We start from the raw sequence: 18,641 nt of genomic DNA on the forward strand, positions 1-18,641 counted from the left end.
ACTCTGAGTGGCTTTATACATACGGCCCCAGGTGTGATTTCAGTTATGATTTGACTGTAACCATAAACATGGATATATTAAAATGATGCGTGGAAAAGAACTTCTCGGCAGTCTTAGTGAGTCTGATTCATACATTGACAGTTTGTGTGTTGTTATATGATGAACAGTGAACAGTTTAGCACTGCTGCAGTTCATATTGCCTTTTCCCCTGCATTATGTTGATTATTAGGGACAAGAAAATTGATTATTTGTCAAATTCCAATGACGTTTTAGTCATTTTTGACAGCATGAGTAAGTTTAATTTGTTGATAGATGTTTACCCTTACGAAAAAGAAGTTTATTCAAGTGTTATATTAGTATACTTATTTTAAACTAAAAATAAGAAAGTATACTTTCAGTCTACATTTTATATACTTCTAAAAAAAATATACTTTATGTACTTCTCAGAAATATACTTAAAATTTCACTTAAGTGTACTTGATTTATACTGAGAGAAAAGTCCAAGTATATTTGGCCTGTACTTGTACTCAATCTTTTGATCGAGAAATACTGTAAAATATACTTTTTTTACATAGTTTTTCAGTCTTATGAAACTTACATTGTTTGAAAATGTTGATTAGAATATTGATATAAAACAGATATGTTTCTAATTCTGCGTATCTAAATTTTTGTGTAGGCTAATCCAATGAAAGTGTACATAGGAATTTACTTTAATTCTATTTTACTCTTTCCCCACCATTGACTGAATTTTCCAGCTATCCATGTTTTCACTGTTATAAGGTAGGGGGCGCTATATGACACATCTTCTAGTACAGAATCTCCGGATCAAAAAACACAAGAGAAGAAGAAGCTGAAACAATAGAAGATTGCCCACTCAAAAAATATAAAATAACGTAATCATCAAAAATTAAACAGCGTGTAAATCAAAACTGCTTAATGTTACCAAATGAAATGAAGCATAAACCATGAAGAGAAAACAACTGTGAAGCTTTGGGGGCCTTGGACTCGATCTACGCTATCTGTGTTTTAAGATCAAATCAAATCAAATCAAGTATATTTGTATAGCGCTTTTCACAATACAGATTGTATCAAAGCAGCTTCACAGTATTAAAATAAAATAATACAACAAAGTTTGTTTCTAGTGGAATTTATTGATTGATAGAATAAAATTAAATATCCCCAAAATATCCCCAACTGAGCAAGCCAAAGGCAACAGTGGCAAGGAACCGAAAAAACTCCATCAAGCGGCCTAATGGTGTCCTAAAACTCCATCAGGTGACCTAATGGAGAAAAAAAAAACCTTGGGAGAACCCAGGCTCAGTCGGGGGCCAGTTCTCCTCTGGCATTTATGAACTAGAGGCCGGATTGTAGTTTGAAACTGTGAGATTAACAATATTATATGAATGCCTGGCTGAAAAGATGCGTCTTTAATCTAGTTTTAAACTGGGAGAGTGAGTCCGAGCAACGAACAGTATCAGGAAGGCTATTCCAGAGTTTTGGAGCCAAATGTGAAAATGCTCTCCCTCCTTTGGTTGATCTGGATATCCTAGGTATGACCAAAAGCCTTGAATTTATTGATCTTAAAGAGCGCGATGGATTATAGGGTGATAGAAGATCCGCTAAATAGACTGGAGCTAAGCCGTTTAGGGCTTTATAAGTCAGTAGCAATACCTTATAATTAATACGGAACTTTATAGGTAGCCAATGTAGTGATGATAAAATCGGTGTTATATGATCATATTTTCTTGATCTAGTAAGAACTCTAGCGGCTGCATTTTGGACTAACTGTAGCTTGTTTATTGAGGATGCAGGACAACCGGCTAATAAAGCATTACAGTAATCTAGTCTCGAGGTCATGAATGCATGAACTAACTTTTCTGCATCAGAAACTGATAGCATATTACGTAGCTTAGCAATGTTTCTAAGGTGGAAAAAGGCTGTTTTTGTAACATACGAAATATGATTTTCAAAAGACAGGTTACAATCGAGTATAACACCCAGGTCTTTTACTGTAGAGGATAAAGTAACAGGACATCCTACGATGTCAAAGTTGTATTGTGAGAGGTTCTGTGGGCGGTTTTTTGAACCGATAAGTATTACCTCTGTCTTGTCTGGATTTAATAATAGAAAATTACGCGTCATCCAATCTTTTATATCTTTAACACACTCTGTCAATTTGGATAATTTAGCGTTTTCATCCGGCCGTGATGAAATATATATTTGAGTGTCATCAGCATAACAATGGAAACTAATTCCATGTTTCCTTATAATATTTCCAAGTGGCAGCATATATATTGAGAATAACAGAGGGCCCAACACAGATCCCTGCGGCACTCCATAGTTTACTGGAATTATGATCGATTTTTCTCCATTTAAATAGACAAAATGGTAGCGGTCTGATAAGTATGATCTAAACCAGCTTAATGCTTGTCCTTGAACACCAGTATAATTTTGTAGTCGATCTAAGAGTATTGTATGATCTATAGTATCGAACGCAGCACTTAGATCAAGTAAAACTAGTATTGAGATGCAGCCTTGGTCAGAAGCTAAGAGTAAATCATTTGTGATTTTAACGAGCGCAGTTTCAGTGCTATGATGCGGCCTGAATCCTGACTGAAACTTTTCATAGATATCATTTTCTTGCAAGAAAGAGCCCAGTTGAGTGGACACAACTTTTTCTAGTATTTTAGACATAAAAGGTAGATTTGAAATGGGTCTATAATTTGCTAGATTATGCGGGTCTAATTGTGGTTTCTTAATGAGAGGTTTTATCACTGCCAGTTTAAATGTTCTTGGAACATGACCTAAAGATAAAGATGAGTTAATAATATTGAGGAGAGGCTCTTCCACTACAGGTAACACTTCCTTCAGTAGTTTAGTTGGTATAGGATCTAATAAACATGTTGTTGTTTTAGATGAAGTGATAAGTTTATTTAACTCTTTTTGTTCTATAGTTGTAAAGCACTGTAATTGTTCTTGCGGGGGGGAAATTGAGGCTGAATTATAAGGTGCGATTGAGGATTGAACGTTTACAATTGTGGTTCTGATGTTTTCTATTTTCTCAGTGAAGAAGTTCATGAAATCATTACTACTAAACTGTAACGGGATATTTTGTTCGGGTGACGTCTGTTTATTTGTTAGTCTAGCCACGGTGTTAAATAAAAACCTAGGATTGTTTTGGTTGTTTTCTATTAGTTTGCGGAGATGCTCAGCCCTGGCCGCTTTTAGGGCCTTTTTATAACGTGACATACTGTCTTTCCACGCGATTCTAAAGACCTCTGAATTAGTTTGTTTCCATTTACGCTCTAAATTACGGGTTTCTCTCTTTAGAACATGCGTAGTATTATTGTACCATGGTGCTTTAATTTTCTCTGTGACCTTTTTTAATCTAACGGGTGCAACAACATCCAATGTTCTAGAGAGAATGGTGCTCATAGTGCTAGTTAGTTCTTCTAGTTCATCTGTTTGTTTGGGTTCAGGCAGCAGCTGAGACAGAACAGACAAGCAACTCGAGAAATTATCTATGGTGGATGGAAGGATTGTTCTGCCTGGTCGAAAACGCGGCGCCGCATGACATATTACAGCAGTACGTAATATGCAAGTTACCAAGTAATGGTCAGTGACATCATCACTTTGTGGAATGATATCTATATCGGTTGGATCGGTTCCATATGATATAATTAAATCGAGTGTGTGATTAAGACGATGAGTTGGTCCGGTGACGTTTTGTTTGACCCCAAAGGAATTTAATAAATCTATAAACGCAGCCCCTAACGCATCATTTGGATTATCTACGTGTATGTTAAAATCTCCAACAATTAATGCTTTATCTACATTGACCAATAGATCTGAGAGAAAATCTGCAAACTCTTTTAGGAAATCAGCGTAAGGCCCAGGCGGTCTATATACGGTAGCCAAGGCTAGAGATAATATGGATTTTTTTCTAACATCTAAGAGCGTAACATTTAGTACAAGTATTTCAAACGAAATAAACTTATAACCCGTTTTCTGAGTAACATTGAGAATATCTCTATAGACCGCTGCAACACCGCCGCCACGACCAATCAGACGGGGTTCGTGCTTATAGGAGTATCCTGCTGGAGTAGACTCATTTAGACCGAAATAATCATTAGGTTTAAGCCAAGTTTCAGTAAGGCAAAGCACATCGAAGCTATTATCCGTGACTATTTCATTTACAATAACTGCCTTAGGTGTGAGTGATCTAATGTTTAGAAGACCTAGCTTTAGAAATTGTTTTTGGTTACTAATAGCAACATTTTCTGGTTTAATAACAATTAGATTTTTTCTAGATCCTGCAGTAGATTTATTATTTGATCTCACTAAACGAGGAATAGACACAGTTTCTATGCAATGTTCTACACTATTTATATCAGTTAATTTGGTGCAGCAGAGACTATGATTTGAACTTTTGGTTACTAGTCAAAAGGTATTTAACATTTTGGAGATGTTATCTGACAGAAGATCCGATCCGAATCTGCTTGGGTGTAAGCCATCAGCACGGTAAAGCCTAGGACGCTCCCAAAACAGATTCCAATTATTTACAAAGAGCAGTTTCTGCTCATTGCACCATGACATTAACCATTCATTTAGCGCGAATAATCTACTAAACTTTTCATGACCTAGTCGGTACGTGGGAAGCGGTCCTGACACAATGATCGTTATATCAGGCGATATGCTGCGTACCGTATCGATCAGATTCCTGAAGTCTTTCTTCAGAACCTCTGTCTGTCGCAGCCTGATGTCGGCCCCTCCCGCGTGCAGGACCACAGTTCCGACGCGCTCGTTCAGAATCTCGGGAACGTGAGCAGCGATTTCAGAAACACGAGCACCAGGAAAGCAGTGACTATGCACCTTACTTTTATTTAACGTAGCTTGTACGTGTCGAACGATGGAATCACCGATGATCACAGCATCGCGTTCTGTTTCGCGAAGAGGGGAGAAGCGGTTTTGTGTGGATATCTCGAAAACCGGGAGGGTCGGAGAGAGTTTTCTTGGTCTAGACCTGACTCGCGTCTTCCGCTGCGGAAATATCCAGGCTTCGTGGTGGCATGTTGGAGCCGGCGTAAACGAGACCATAGCTGATCGCGGCCTCGACGCTCGTGACCGATGCTGAGTAACGCACGGAGTAGACGAGGTCGGAGTCAGCGGGTTAGTAACGTTGATCACTGATTTGTGTGCATCGGCGCGTGATGTTTCAAGAGCTAACCGCCGGTCTATCAGCTCGGCTTTTCTCACTAAAAGGTCGTGGATCTGTTTCTCAACAGCTTCCAGCTCAGACTGCAACGCGTGTAGCTCAAATGTGTCCTCACCTGCACCAAAAGGTAGACTACTTACATCTGATATATTCGCCATTTTAACAGATGGACAGTAAGTTAAGTTAGCAACGACGCTACCAGTGATGCTATCAATATTAATACTAATTTATGACTGAAGTCTTGGATATAATCCGTCTTTTTAGTGGTACAGGTGTAGAGTAGACGCACGATAGGCGAAAAAATGTTTGTTTGTAAGTGAGTGTGGAGAAGACGCGTTCAGCCGTGATCCACAGGAGTAACCTATAATGGCGCTTTTCCACTGCATGGTACGGTACGGCTCGGTTCGGTACGGCACGCTTTGGCGCTTTTCCACTGCATGGTACGGTACGGCTCGGTTCAGTACGGCTCACTTTTGGCGCATTTCCACTGCATGGTACGGTACGGCTCGCTTCGGCTCGCTTTAAATGGTACCACCTCTGTTGAGGTTCCAAGCGTACCGTACCGATACTAAAATGTGACGTGAAAACACTGCAGATCACTGATTGGTCAGACAGAATCATCACTACCAGCGTCATTGTATTTATGACACGAGACACTAAACCCGCTAGATTTAAATAGCCAGTAGACAACAGCCAGCGCTGTAGCGCCTGTTTTAAAAGTATTTGCTTAAAAAAAAAAAAAAAAAAAAAAAAAAAAAAAGTATAAACTTCAAAAAAAGAAATGGCTGAATCGTGGTCAGTGGACGAGGTGCAGACGTTCCTCTCGTTGGTTGCCGAGGAGTGGATAGGGAAACACGGAATGAAAAATTCGCATTTAATATGATGATATCATGGCAGTAGAGACGGCAACTATAACGATCAGTCCCACCCACTTTGAAGCGGTACTAACTGCAGTGGAAAAGCAACCGAGCTAAAGCGAACCGAACCGTGCCGTACCGAGTCGAGTCGTACCACGCAGTGGAAAAGCGAAGCGAGCCGAACCGTTCCGCGCCGAGTCGAACCGTACCGAGCCGTACCATGCAGTGGAAAAGCGCCATAAGAGTATCCGACGTTGGATCACTAATAGGCTTGAGACGCGTCTGCTCAACAGTCCGCGTTGTAACTATGAGGTGAGGAAAAATAGAAAATGTTCGTTGTAAGTGAGTTTAAAGAGAAATCAAGAATTATAAATCAATCGATGGAGCTCCAAACACAACAACGCGTTTGTCAAAGACGATGAATAAGATCATCGTCTTTGACAAAATTAGATTTTCTCAACGTTTTTGTTTAAAATGTTGCCATTCTTTATTAAACTTACCAACATTCAAGTGTTGATAAAAAAGTATGCATGAAGCTAATAAAATGTTTTTAAAATTAGTTAAAGTACAGTTAAAGGTATTTTTCAAGTATAAAAGATAATATCTACATTTGAACATAGTAGTATACTGCAAGTGCAAAAATAATATATAAATAGTAAACTATGAGTATAATGTTATGTTCACTTAAAGAAAACTTAGAGGTATACTTGAAGTATAAACTACTAAACTAGTAGTTTACTGAGAGTACACTTCAGTGTGTACTTTCATAAACTAAAAAATGCACTACGGTAGTATTAAAATAGTAAACTACTAGTATACTTATAAGTTTACTTGTAGTACAGATGCATTACAAATGAGAAACCTAGTTGTGTACTAATGTTACACTTATAGTACACTTAAACGTATACTTTTATATAGTATACTAAAAGTGGGCCAATTTAGTACAATAGTAATAGTACACTTACAAGTTTACTACAAGTACACAATGATATTAGTATACTACATACAGTATACTTAAAAAATATACTTGAACATTACTTAAGTATACTTCATAAAATTAACTTATAGTCCAGGCAAAGTAACTCATTTTGGAGCCAAAAATAGAACTAATTGTAAAATAATTTTTAAAATAAAATGGGGCTATTTTTTTCCTTTACTCCTATCAAAATGAAACTTTACAAAATGAAAGTACCCATGAAAAGTAAAAAATTTTGTATTACAAGTTTCTTTGAAAATTAATTTGAATATGCAAATGAGCTATACACTAATCGAACATGCCCAAAATTCACCCAAATAGGCTTAATTTTTTCCTTTACTCCTACCACAACAAAACTTTACATAGTAAAAGTATACATTAGGGGTGTAACGGTACGCAAAAATCACGGTTCGGTACGTACCTCGGTTTTAAAGTCACGGTTCGGTTTATTTTCGGTACAGTAAGGGAAAGAAATGCAAACATTAAACTGCAGGTTGTTTATTACTATAAACTTTTTTTTAACAATTTGTTTACACTTTAATAAAATATAATAAAATATATATAAAATAAAAAAAAAGAATAAGAATAAAATACTGCTGCAAAGCAAAACCAATATCACATAATAAATTTAATGAAAAATATAAATAAATAACTATGATTACAGTGCAGCATTACCAATTCCAGCTTGTAGGCCTGCTTATATTTAAAAATTAAGGCTGGGAATCGATAAAAAAAAAAAAGAACTAATTAATTGCACAATTTGCTGTAATTAATTGCAATTCCTCCAAGCTTGTAATCATCAATAATTAGGCCTAAACTTAGAATCACCTAATTAAATGAAACACCGGGGGGGAAAAAGGAACAGAAAATAGCCCTATATTAAAATAATATTAAACATAAATATATCAATGTATTATTATTTTTCAATAATCAATCAACATAATCAATTTAAGATTTTTTTTTTCTTTCTTTTTTTTACTAATTATCAAAATAAAATATAGTCCTACAAAGCTATTATTACCAGAGCATGTGATCAGAGCAGGTCATTTTACCATTGTTGCCAGCATGACTATACCAGCTCAGCAAACAGAAGTCTACTACTGAGAAATTTCACCTTATTTGAGCGGACTTTGCTTTTCCAGTGCGTGATCGGTCCATGATTTGAGTGTTTGGGCCGTTAAAGGACAAATCCAGTGAAAAATGAACCTAGGGGTAATTAACACATGGTTACCGAGTCGATCGTTCCCTGCGATGCGTTTTCATGAAAATCGAATGTATAGAGTTCCCTTTCGTAAAGGGAACTCCCGCTGCATCGATACTCGATACTTTGGGGAATGCCCTCGGCATGACGCGTCTGAAGTCTGTAATGGAACTATTCCAATCTTGATTGGTGCTGTGTCTTTCGTCACTCGTGACGATGCATGTGACGGTGATCCGGAAGCTATAAAAGGACAACGGAACATAGCCGCATCAGCTTTCTGTCTTCAGCAAGCGTTCTGTGTGACTGTATTGTCTTATTTGGTGTTGTCTGTCTATCTCATATATATGGCGAATATAGAGAAACGACTCAGGCGGTGTGCGTCCCCTTGCCCATGCTATTTGAGCGAGGATGACACGCACTCGTTCTGTGTTGTTTGTCTGGGAGAGGAGCATGCACGGGCAGTGCTCGAGGGCGCTGTCTGTGCAAAGTGTTTTCAGCTATCTATGAAAGAGCTCCGCTCCCGTTTGAGCTTGTTCGATCAATTAGATCAGGCTCGCGTTCCCAGTGCATCAGGTCCCGCGTCTGTTGAGGCAGCGCGCCGCTTGTATGCATGGGATTCGCACGTGGGGCTGGCATATAATACTGAGACGGTTGCGACCCTTTCTCAGTGTTTATTAACCAGCTCCACTGGTCTCGCGCACGGTTCGGAAGCCCGCGCTGCGGCTTCTTCCGACCGTGTTAAAGACACAGCGTTTGATTTATCTGGCTCCGAGGAGTTAGATATTATCAACACTGAATCACGTGGATATGGGGATTCGCCACCCCATATTCCCGTTATTGAGGAGTTGCTGGAGGTTGTGACCAGGGCAGTGGTTAAATTAAATGTTGAATGGCCATATAATAAGCAGGAAGCGACTAAGAAAAATAAAATGGATGAGCGCTTTCTGCAGACCCAGTCACAATCTTTGTGTCAGAGCCTTCCCTTTTTCACTGATCTCCATACTGAGGTATCAAGATCGTGGAAAAATCCATGTTCATCTCAATTATTTTCCCCCCATGTATATATTTACTCATCCATTAGGGAATCTAATGAGAATGGTTATGAGGTGATGCCTCGGGTTGAGGAATATTTTGCGAAATATTTTCTCCCCGACATTGCGTCACCCGATAGCTCAGACACTTCCCTCCAAATCTCGTACATCGAATTTGTTAGGGAAAGCATATATGGCGGTGGGTCGAGCCGGTGCATGCCTACACACGATGGGGTTATTACAGGCATACCAGGCTGACCTCCTCAAGGAGGTGGATGATAACTGGGAGGTCTCACTCAACGGTATTACTGAATTTCGTAGAGTAGCTGACTTGTCTCTTCGTATTATTAAAGAGACGGCCCGTGCTATTGGCCGTTCTATGGCAGCACTAGTCGTCTCAGAGAGACATTCATGGCTTAATCGCTTGGGGATCGGGGAGAAAGACAGGGCTTTCCTTCTCGATGCCCCCCTTTCGCCTTCTGGCCTCTTTGGCGACGCGGCAAGAACCGTTGTCGAGAGGCTTCAGGAGGCAGAGCGACAATCAGCTATCCCCAGTTGTCAATCCAGGTCTCATGGGGTTGCTGCCAGGGGGCAGCCTCATGGGACAGCCGCCAGCTCCTCATATTTTGAGAAGGTTTCCTCTTGTGCCCCCCCGTATAAGGCTTGGGGCCAGAAGAAACATTCTCGCATGAGGCCCTCTATATCGAGGACAGGTCTGAGGACTGTCTCTCGGGCTAAGATGGCTTCAACTAAGAGGTCTTGTCGTAACACGCAGACCCTTATGGCTGTTCCCCCAGGAGAGCGAGTACAGGAGTCTCGCCCACTTATACAGCCCTTAGAAAATCGATGTTTACTTCCCGCCGCCGATGGCGCTTCGGGACACATCGGCTTCCAGCGAACACAAATCGCAGTATCTGCCCGAAAACGTTGCGGCCCTGTCGAGTTCGCTGCCTCTCAGGAGGACTGTAGAGAGCATATTTCGGTTAGTTCCTGCCAGTTAGCTGCTTCAGGTCACCGAAACCATTTGAAAATTTTTAGCCGAGGCCAGTCTCGAGGGACTGGTCCCCATGATGGCATATTTAGACACCCCGAGGGGTCTTCAAAATATAGCCTAGGGGGTCCTGCTTACAGTGGAGCTAATATACAAATATTATCTACTAAGGGCGGTTCACATGTCTGCCAGACCCGAGCAGGGTCGGTTCTTGGAACAGGAAGTCTAGTCTCTCTTAACACAGGAAACCTCAAGGTGGGCTCTTCCTCGGGTTCGGGAGCCCGGGTTCTACAGCCGGTACTTCATAGTTCCTGTGAGGGAAGGGGAGTAAGGCCTTGTTTCGGATCTCAGGGTACTGGATCAACCTCCGAGGGGGTTCAGATTCAAGATTCCGACTGTCAGTCAGACCAGCTCCGAGGACTGGTCTGTCGTGATAGATCCACAAGCTCCTTAACTCCTCATTCCCTTCTAACCCCATCACAGGAAGTTTCCGAGATCCGCTTTTGGGGGAAAAGCACATCAGTTCTGGATTCTTCCATTCGGCCTAGTATTGTATCCCCGCACCTCCTCGGAATGCATGGTCACTGTCCTAGCTCCATGGAGTCTTCAGGGCATCCTCATTCCTGTCCATTGACTACTAGAGCAGACGGTTCAACACCGAGGTGTTGTTCTGAGCCTCGTGAGGTGCTCGGGAATATGGCTCAGAGTCTAGGAAAAATCACCAGTGCCTCTTCAGAGAAACCGATTCCTGGGGGCGGTGTAGGTTATAGTCATGATGCAGGCACAATTGTCTCCAGCTCAGACATTCATCTTCCTGACCATAGTCATGAATATCAAGCTAGGCCAGGCCACCACTATATGACCTTATCAAAGAGTGGGCTCGCTGGCAGCAGTGTTCAACATACTATTCTTTGGCCTGCTGTACGTGGGGGCCCTGTAGTAGTGGCTCAGGACCAATGGGTTTTTCCCGAGAGGGAACCCACTCCGCATGACCAGAGTTACGCGCACATGCCCTCGTTTTCTGATCATGGGGAGGAAGTTATGGTTTCTGCTCCTAGAACCTGTGTTGGAAACACAGGGTTTGAGGAAACTTCAGAGAGACCATCAGGTTCTATTTTTGACAGACACTACGTCGGTGGTCTCTCTGATCAAAGAGGGGGCAGTCATCCTGTCGAGGCAGGGGCTGCAGCCCGGGGATTTCAAACTCCACCCCAAGTTGGCTTTAGCCGGGATGGAGGTCGGTGTGTCGGAGGTGGTCCTGTTTTCCCTTCATGTGGACGGCCACCTTCTGCGCCACCTCTCCCAGGCTCTTCCAGCTCTGCTGGGTCTGGATATCATAATACAGACATGGTTGAGGCCATGTCTGTGTATACTTTCCCAGATTGTTCTGCCCCCGGGGGTTCTAGAGTACAAGAGGGTTCGGCAGTACGGGATCAGCTTACTCTTAGTAGCCTTGTACTGACAGGCCCAAATATGGCTTCCAAACATCTGGGCCCTTCTGGGAATCCGGATCAGGATGGTCCTCCCTCCTCAGTCCGAGGTCGTGATATTTCACCCTTGGCTGTAGCCCAAGAAGCTGCTGGATTGGCCCCTGAGGGGGACCAATTCATAAATTCTGGTCTCTCAACCGAGGTTGTTGAGACCATTCTAAACTCTAGAGCCCCCTCCACGAGGAAACTTTATGCATTTAAATGGAAAATTTTCTTTTTATGGTGCAGAGAACGTCAGTTGGACCCAGTTAACTGCCCAGTGGCTTCAGTACTGGAGTTCCTCCAGAATCGTTTCTCTGACGGGCTCTCCCCGTCCACGCTTAAGGTCTATGTGGCGGCTATATCAGCCTTCCACACGCCTTTAAGGGTGGGCACGCTGGGGACACACCCACTCATAATTCGTTTCCTTCGTGGAGCCAGGAGGATGAGGCCTGCTATCCAGCCTAGGGTCCCTACGTGGGACCTGGCAGTGGTCCTCGAAGGGTTATCCCTGGCACCCTTCGAACCCCTGGATAAGGTGTCTGAGAAATTTTTATCCTTTAAGGTAGCCTTCCTGCTCGCTATTACTTCCCTGAAACGAGTTGGCGACCTGCAGGCGCTATCTGTGGCTCCCTCTTGCCTCGAGTTCTCTCCTGGCAGAGTGAGAGCCATTCTCCACCCTAGACCTGGCTACGTGCCTAAGGTGCCCACGAATGTGGCACGGTCTATAATCCTTCCGGCCTTTCATCCTCCACCGCATGTGTCGGCTGATCAAGCTAAATTACACTTGTTATGCCCGGTCCGAGCTCTTGAGGCCTATGTACATAGGACCTCGGGCTGGAGGAAGTCGGACCAGCTGTTTGTGTGTTTTGGGTTATCCAAGAGGGGTTCCCCGGTCTCCAAACAGACTATTAGCAAGTGGATAGTAGAGGCTATTTCTTCAGCTTACGAGGTGCGCAATCTGCCTTCACCTCTCCTGATAAAAGCTCACTCAACCAGAGGACTGGCATCCTCTAGAGCCTTGCTAGCAGGGGTTTCTCTTCAAGAGGTCTGTGATGCCGCTGGCTGGGCCTCCCCACACACCTTCATCAAACATTACAGTCTGGATCTGCCCTCTACACCAGGTTCACAAGTTCTCATGTCTTGAGTGTGCCAGATTGCTTCACACCAGGGCGGGGTCTCTCAGTGTGGCGGCGTGGGTATTCGTTCCCCAAAGTATCGATGCAGCGGGAGTTCCCTTTACGAAAGGGAACGTCTCGGGTTACGTATGTAACCCTCGTTCCCTGAGTAGGGAACGAGACGCTGCATCCCTCGGCCACACTTTTCGCACTCCTGAGAACGACTTGCTTTGACCCTTAAAAAGCTGATGCGGCTATGTTCCGTTGTCCTTTTATAGCTTCCGGATCACCGTCACATGCATAGTCACGAGTGACGAAAGACACAGCACCAATCAAGATTGGAATAGTTCCATTACAGACTTCAGACGCGTCATGCCGAGGGCATTCCCCAAAGTATCGAGTATCGATGCAGCGTCTCGTTCCCTACTCAGGGAACGAGGGTTACATACGTAACCCGAGACGTTTTATCTTTAAAAACAGATTAGCTCATAACACTAGTATATGGGGCACAGAGTAAGTAAAAGTAAATCGCTAGTTAATACCACTAACAAGGCTCAAAATAGCCTCACACTAACACGGTAGCATAATGAGGGTCCCTACATGCAAACCGAAGCATTGAGAACTTTGTAAGTGTACAGACAGTTTAATAAGAAGATACTTTATAAAGACAGTACATTACGCGTTTACAGACAGGCGTCATCTTGGAAAACAGTCTCGACTAATCGAGTCACGAACGCCGTGCTAAGTGAGCTGGTCGATAGGAATTACACATAGTGAAATCTAACGTAGCACGGCGTTCGTGACTCGACTAGTCGAGACTGTTTTCCAAGATGACGCCTGTCTGTAAACGCGTAATGTACTGTCTTTATAAAGTATCTTCTTATTAAACTGTCTGTACACTTACAAAGTTCTCAATGCTTCGGTTTGCATGTAGGGACCCTCATTATGCTACCGTGTTAGTGTGAGGCTATTTTGAGCCTTGTTAGTGGTATTAACTAGCGATTTACTTTTACTTACTCTGTGCCCCATATACTAGTGTTATGAGCTAATCTGTTTTTAAAGATAAAACTCTTTACATTCGATTTTCATGAAAACGCATCGCAGGGAACGATCGACTCGGTAACCATGTGTTAATTACCCCTAGGTTCATCTTTCACTGGATTTGTCCTTTAACCACAGAGCAGAACGCGCAGCGCAAACACGGAGTCGAACATTGAACATTGAGCAGAGAGCGCAGCGCGCAGACACACACAGACGGAACGGAGAGTGCGGCGGCGCACACGGAGCGGAAAAGCTTTTTTTCGCCCTGCAGTCGATTTCATTGGTTTAGGTTACAGTGACGACGGGTAAAACCAGAGAATGTCTAATAAGGCAGACGGGCTCTGGTAAAACTTTAGAATCAGCTGCAGGGCGGGATTTGCGCTGAACGCGGAGACTTCCGCCACTTAATATGTTCGTGTGGAAACACGAAAATGTACCTATGTTCCGCACACAAAATATTGCATTCGGTCATTCGGTACACACGTGCACCGAACCGAAAGCCCTGTACCGAAACGGTCCGGTACGAATACACGTACCGTTACGTCCCTAGTATACATGAAAAGTAACTTTTTTTGTATTACAAGTTTCTTTTGAAATGAATTTGAATATGCAAATGAGCAATATACTAATCGAATATGCCCAAAATACACCCTAATGGTAGCCTGGGTTTCCCCATGCTGCCTTGAGCGCAGCGCGATTTTATTCACGCTGCTAGGCAGCCTGGAAACCATTGAGCAGATTTTCCCCTCAAAAAGGGAACCAATCACAGAACGGGGAGGGAGCAGCAAGATGATGATGACGTTTATGCGACACACCGAAGCAGTTTGTTTATATTTATGGAATTCAACATGGCATCAGACGCAAAGTTACCTTTCGATGCAGCCTTAGATAGTGTTTAGAAGTTTAGAACACAAGTTTATTTTGTCTTCTTCCTCGTCAAATTTCTGTCGCTCTACATACGTCATCTGGTATAATTGAAACGATTGGTTATGAGCTACATACAGGCGCATTTGATAGATATTCATAGCACCCAATAAACGGCTCTGGGCATTCGTAAACCACGCCTCAAATACGAGAAAATTAACATGTGGTTCCCAGACCACGTCTCAATGAGAAGAGGTCTGACGTTAGCCAGGCTAACCTAATGGACTTATTTTTTCCTTTACTCCTATCACAATTAAACCTCACACAGTAAAAGTATACATGAAAAGTAACATTTTTGTTTTACAAGTTTCTTTGAAAAATCTATTTTAAATAGATAAAGCTCAACAAATAAGCAAATAAGCTCAACACTAGGCCTAATTGACTTATGGCCAAGAAACCATAAAGTCACAAGTAGAAAAAAGGGGCCAAATAACTAACACATCCATGTCCATTCAGTAAGTTAACCTATGCATAAACACGATAAATTTGAAGTCACTTGCCACACTTACCTGGGTCACTTGCCACAAAAAGACTTATATTGACCTTAAAGGGTTAGTTCACCCAAAAATGAAAATTCTGTCAGTAATTACTTACCATCATGTTGTTCCAACCCCGTAAGACTTTCGTTTATCTTCAGAACACAAATTAAGATATTTTTGATTAAATCTGAGAGCTGTCTCACTTGCTGGCCCAGAATAGTTATTAAAGACGTTAAAATAGTCCAAGTGACTACAGTGGCTCATCCATATGTTTATCTTTATTCCACTATTCATTTCCTTCTCTCTGGGCCTCGAGTGAATTCACGTTTTAGTACAGCGCTTCTGTGTTGCACGTCACCATGTAGGCTCACTATTGGCTGACGCTGGTCATGTGTGTGATGTGTGTGACTTACAACACAGAAGCGCTACGCTAAAACACTACGTGAAGTCACTCAGGCCCACGGAGAAGAAAATAAATAGAGGAATAAAGTCGTATGTTTTGTTTGTTTTTTGCGCACAAAAAGTATTCTCGTCACTTGATAAACATATGGTTGAGGCACTGTAGTCACTTGGACTATTTTAACGATGTCTTTAATAACTATTCTGGGCCGGCAAGTTTCAACCCCTTAGAAGCCTATGGAGGAGTGAGCCAGCTCTCAGATTTAATCAAAAATATCTTAATTTGTGTTCCGAAGATGAACGAAAGTCTTACGGGGTTAGAACAACACGAGGGTGAGTAATTACTGACAGAATTTTAATTTTTGGGTGAACTATCCCTTTAAGAATTGATTGCACAATCTTGCCTCCAGTTTTTTTGTGAACAAGCCTTACCTAATTACATTCCCCCACAGATAACATCAGAAGAAAGTCAGAATAGCCATCTCAATCATTAGTAACGTGGTGAGATTAAATTTTGGGCTGGTAGATTTACAAATGATTGGTATTGTTGGTAAGATTACGAGATTACAGGCAGAAGTCATTCTTACCAACTAAACAATTCACTCTCACACAGAAGACAGATGAAAAACCAGATAGACAAACTTTCCAGACATTCCAGCTCTTTACAATAATTTTGCCAGACACCAAAACTGCTTCTCTTTTTGTAGTTAGCAAGTATTTCAGACCAGGCGGGCCACACATCAGACTTCCACCATTTGTAAAGTAGCTGCAGTGTTATGAGAAGCTAGCAACAGCAATATCTAGGTTAGTTAAAGAAAAGCAAAAAAAAAAACTAAAATAAAATAAAAAACACCAAAACGAAAGCCTCCCCTGTTGTTGCTACCTTGTCGTGGTGGGGAGGCTTGTGTGCCTCCGTGACCCTGAAGACTATACCGGCGGGGGTTATACCCCTGGCAGGTACTACCAAGCCAGGCAGTTTTCAGGTTAGAGGCCAGTCTAAAAGCAGCATTGCCAATGCCATCACCCATTGGCAGTAGGATGATTGGATGAAGATTGGGCCGATGTATTTGTCATAGATATGAATTGTGTTTCTGCCTATGCAAATTAGGACATATTCAATAAGTGTGGCGCTCATGTGCATATTCAAATTAATTTCAAAAGAAACTTGTAATACAAAAAAAGTTAGTTTTCATGTATACTTTTACTATGTAAAGTTTTATTGTGGTAGGAGTAAAGGAAAAAAATAAGCCTATTTGGGTGTATTTTGGGCATATTCGATTAGTGTATAGCTCATTTGCATATTCAAATTAATTTTCAAAGAAACTTGTAATACAAAATTTTTTACTTTTCATGGGTACTTTCATTGTGTAAAGTTTCATTTTGATAGGAGTAAAGGAAAAAAATAGCCCCGTTGGGCTGTATTGTTGCCTGGCCTTATTGGCACACATCTCGGATTGATGAGAATTTAACATATTTCCTCAACTAGGATTTCTTAGGACTTTTAGTATGTTGTTCTGGACACGTCATAGAAATTATCTAAGCTGAAAAAAATTATTTTACAATTAGTCTGTCGTAAAACGCTATTTTGCCTGGACTATTAGTATACTTCTTATTCGTAAGGGTAATGCAGTGAGCACTGCTGTAGTTTATATCACAAAACACTCTCCAACTGCAGATGTTACTTTTAATTAATACTTTTAAGTCTAATTCCTAGTGAAATTAGAATATCTTAGTTTTACATATCACTTGAGATTGCATTTTCTAAAGACTAGTGCAAAATGCCCGTGCAAAATCAGTTTTTGTGTGTGTTTTTAGTAATTGTTGGTTTGGTGCCCGTGAAAGAGACTGTGAACGCATTGAATTCAGGGAGCAGGCTAGGTTACTACAAATGATGGCCGTGAATAAAATATAATATTCAGAAGTAAACAGTGTAGCTGACAGAGTGTTTATGTCAGAATGTTTATTTTTAAACCACAACCTTCTAAGTGCTTCTTTTACTTTACCGATATATTTAAGAAAACGCTATGCTTGAGCAAACAGCTTGTGAATAGGCTACTACAAATGATGCCCGTGACAGAGACTGTGATCGCATTGAATAGGATATGTTTAGTTGGTGAATAGCATAGGCTACTATTACACAGTAGCGATAACGTTAAGTGCACCAGAATTAAATATAATATTCAGAAGTAAACAGCATAGCTGACTTACAAATTCAGTTAACATCCACAAATGAATATGAATTACATCCACAATGAATTACATCCACATCCGTCGATTCAGGGAGCAGTGCAAAGTGCCCGTGCAAAATCAGTTTTTGTGTGTAGTGCAAAGTGCCCGTGCAAAATCAGTTTTTGTGTGTGTTTTTAGTAATTGTTGGTTTCTTGGTAAAGAAAACTATAATATTCAGAAGGAACCAAACTATAATATTCAGAAGTAAACAGTGTAGTTGACTGAGTGTTTATGTCAGAATGTTTATTTTTAAACCACATCCTTCTTGGGGCTTCTTTGACCGATACAACCCTCTAATGTCAGAATGATTATTTTTAAACCACAACCTTCTAAAAATGATATATTTAACGATATCTTTAACGATATCTTTAACATTTCTCATCTAAACAACGTCAAATTTGGCACTGCACTTACTCGTGTCCATAGCGAGACACCAGTCAAGTTTGAAATCCATCGGACTAACGGTTCGAGAGATATGCGAATAACACACACACAGACACACACACAGACAGACGGACATACAGACAGACAGACGTTTCTGTAAATTATAGATAGACTAGTGCAAAATGCCCGTGCAAAATCAGTTTTTGTGTGTGTTTTTAGTAATTGTTGATTTGGTGCCCGTGAAAGAGACTGTGAACGCATCAAAATCAGTTTTTGTGTGTGTTTTTAGTAATTGTTGATTTGGTGCCCGTGAAAGAGACTGTGAAC

At 41.4% G+C, this 18,641-nt stretch overlaps 1 protein-coding gene across 3 annotated transcripts in view; it reads right to left on the bottom strand.

The window, feature by feature from the left end:
* ccdc40 (coiled-coil domain 40 molecular ruler complex subunit) overlaps positions 1-18,641 on the bottom strand; it is a 68,774-nt gene that overhangs the window by 42,001 nt on the left and 8,132 nt on the right. The gene's annotated exons all lie outside the window — the stretch shown is intronic.

The sequence above is a fragment of the Abramis brama genome (assembly GCF_963993115.1).
Source record: "Abramis brama genome assembly, chromosome: 11".
Classification (NCBI taxonomy): Eukaryota; Metazoa; Chordata; class Actinopteri; order Cypriniformes; family Leuciscidae; genus Abramis; species Abramis brama.